The sequence below is a fragment of the Choloepus didactylus genome, chromosome 3 (assembly GCF_015220235.1).
Source record: "Choloepus didactylus isolate mChoDid1 chromosome 3, mChoDid1.pri, whole genome shotgun sequence".
NCBI lineage: Eukaryota > Metazoa > Chordata > Mammalia > Pilosa > Megalonychidae > Choloepus > Choloepus didactylus.
In genome coordinates this window covers 4,576,271-4,579,842 of record NC_051309.1, presented here as the reverse complement: position 1 = coordinate 4,579,842, position 3,572 = coordinate 4,576,271, and positions in this window count along the sequence as shown.

Here is a 3,572-nt window from a genome sequence, read left to right as displayed (position 1 = left end):
CATTTTAAAACACTGACACTTAAAAATAGGCAGGAAATTCCATTCCTCCCGAGACTGTAGATATCAAATCGTTAAGGCAATCTAGAGTCCAATGGCTTAATTGGAAACTGTGTGTGTGTGTTTTTGCTTTACAACCATTCAAACCATTGTTACAAACATATCTATACATTGAAATAAATTAAAATAAAAGTTCTAGGACTTCAAATTTTCTTTTGGATGTGGTTATCCCTATGTTTAGTTTTAGTACCTTGATAAAAACAACATAAATACATTGCAGATTAATTCCAGAAATAATTATTACACATAACTTTAAATTTCATTTGAAATAATATGGTGTAATGGGGTATTTTCACTTAGTTCTTGTAAATGGACACCCCTACTTACTGTTGAAGTTGAGGAGCTCAGCATCCATCTATTCTAATTTTTCATATTGTAGATGAAGACTTGAATGAAAAACAAAACCCTTACAGAGTTCGGTGATTCAGCAATGTCACTTCGATGATCTAACACCTTCTGGGATCCAGTCCCCAAATCACAGCGATCATCCATCGTTTACCACGAATCAGCTGAGGAGGAGTCGACAGATTTGTCCACAAATTTGCTGAAAGCAAAGAACTGAAAACCAGCCGACCCGCGGAAGGCCTATCACCCGGTTGTTAGCCTCGCTCTCGGAGCCGGTTTCTGGAAGAAAACCCAAAACGGCGCTAGCTGGTGGAAGGACGGGCCATTACACTGGTCACTCCTTCTCTTACAGGCCCCTCGGGGTCTGAGCGAAAACGAGATGGAACGGGGGTGAAAGCAAAAATCTGGAACTTGAGCATTTTATGATTTTATCCCCTTGGCTGGGGCCCAAGTTACAATTTTCTAAGTTGCCTTAAAATGACATAAAATGCAGCAGCAGATGTACAGTCAGACCCGCGGGAGTCATTCTGTGGAGACAGATCACCGATTCTGCTTCTTGGTTGACGGGATCAGAAGAGCCTGTCAGCCTCCGAGAGAGAAGAATTGATTCCAGTGTCATGAGCTGGTTTTCTAATGATCGGGGCAACGAGTGCTGGTTTCTGGGGAAGGCTTCGTACTGTATCTGCACGTAAGTAGGTTTCTGCTTTTAAGAGTGAAGTTTAATCGGCTTTGAGGAAGTGGAACAGAAAGAAGAGGAAGAAGTTGGGACTCCAGCAATGGAGGGCACAGAACATGCATGGGTGACCATCGGTGTGTCGTCCACAGAAAGGTCCATGTGGCAGCCCCGGAGAGTGCCACGGCGATGGGAACATGGGGGGAGAAAAGATGGAGTGGAGCAGGGGAAGGACCCCATTTCAAACATGAGGTGGTAGGGGGTTCTGCTCTCCTCTCGTAACGTGGCTGAAGGGTGGCTGGGTGGGGAGGCTGGGTGGGTTCTTGGTGCAAAGCTTCTGGGGGAAGAGGACACGTGGAAGTAGGGGATCCGGAAATGGATTTCCTTAAAATGTTCTGCATCCACCTAGCCCACAGAAAGCTGGGCCGGATTCAGGAGTCTCAGAGACCCTCTCCGTGGGGGGCAGAGGACAAGGCACTGGCTTGAGCTGGGAGGTGAGCTCAGGGGCTCCGGCCTGAAGCCGGGCGAGGAGACAGTTCATGCTCACAAAAACCAGTGGAAGGCTAGTGTCCAGAAAAACCCTATAAACTCAATAAGGGAAAGAAACCAAACAACGTGATGGAGAAGGACGAGAAAGTTGGATAGGTGTTTCACAAAGACGGGACCCACACGGCCAACAGGTAAGTGGAAATACGTTCAACTTCATTTGCAATCGGGGAGCTGGAAAGCAAAGTGACGATGGAAATCAAGCGATTCACTTCCAGATGACTGGCACCACGGGCAGAGTTTGACAACACAGTGTTGTAAGGATGAGGAGCAACCAAGGTGGTGGGGGGCAGGCCCGTGTCCTGGCCCCTTGGCTGTCTGCCCCGGGCCACCCAGCCCCCCTGCCAGGCCAGGTGTCCTCCAGGTCCTTCCAGCTCCGAATCCCCTGACACTGGCTGTGTGCTGAGGGCTGTGCCCCCAGCAAGGCTCCGTCTCCAGCCCTGGGAGGCTGTGGCGTGGGCAGGAGGGGCATCTGGCCTCTCTGGGTGGGTCCCTCTGGGCGGCGAGGCCGCTGTGTTCCAGGCGAGAGGCCACGTCAGCAGCAGGCCCAGCGGGCAGGTGGCCTCTTTCTCTCCGTGTTTCCATGAGGCACAAACATCTGGCAGAGACTCGGGCCTGGGGAACAGCTCTCCTCCGGCTGGCAGGCAAGGGAAAAGGACTTCCAAGAACTGAATCCTGCTCAGGAATCTTTGTGACTTGAAAGCACCCTTTCTCTCCGCTGCCCCTGGCCGGGGAAGGCCGAGCCTCTGCCCGCAGGTTACGTGTGGCAGGAAGGAGGGTGGGGGGCTGTGAGGCCCCTCCTGACCCGGGAGCCTCGGCAAGCGAAGGTGCTGGGGCCTGGGCCTCATGGGGTCTGGGGTCGCCGGGCCTGATGTGCCCCCCGTGGCGGTGACCTCAGGCCTTGTAACCTCGGCTCACAGCTGTGAGATGCAAAATGGAAGCTCACAGCACAGGGTGGCCATGGAAAGCCAGAGTGGGGCAGATATCATGTGACCCCACGTATGTGAACAACCAGAACGTGCAGCTCATGGAGACGGCAGGGGGAGCACAGGTTGCGGGGTGGGCTGGGGATCGGGGGGTTCATGCCTCACGGGTGCGGGCTTCTGACAGGGGCGTGGGAGAGTCCTGGTAGCCGACGGTGGCGAGGGTGGCACAGCATTGCGAATGCAATGAACCCCACCAAACAGTGGGCCCGGGAGTGGTTGAAATGGGAAATTTTATGTTGTATGCATGTATTGACAATTTAAAAAGAGATTAAAGGGAAAGGACAGTGAAATGTAACATGTGACCCTGGACTAGATCTAATAATGGAAGAGAAAATGCCCAAAAGGACATGGTGGGTCATACAGCAAAACTGGGTCTAGCCCAGGAGCTTTACGTCAATGTTAACTGCACCTCAGGTGGTCACCCTGAAGGTGAACGTTCTCGTTCTTAAGAAAGCTACGTGGCTGTGTTATGTATTCAAGGTGTGTGATGTCTACAACTGCCTCTCAAATGTTTAGAAAATAGGTGATGGATGGTAAGACCCAGCAAATGGTGCCAAATGTTAAAAGCTGATGGAGCTGGGTGTCTGGGTAGGGGCGATATTACAGTTCTCTGTGAGGGTTTTGTGTTACTAGTTACAAAAAGACAAACCAGAGGGTGTTGCCAAGCCCTGGCCCAGCGGAGGCTCTGGGACAGGCAGCTCCCAGCTCCCAGCTGCCCTGGAGCCCCTGGTCGTCCCTGCTGCACATTCCAGACCAGATGCTTCTGGAAACCTCAGGCTCCCCACTTGTCAAACCGGCCGGGGGTGCAGTGGAAGGCTGTAAAGAGGGTGGCGGGGAGATGAGGGGCTGCTGTAGACTCAACTCAGACTTGCCTCCTCCGACACTGAGTGTAGGGTGGCAGTGGGCCCAACTGCAGGGCCATTGGCCCCTAAATCCCTTTTTCATTCCCACTGTTACCCCAATGA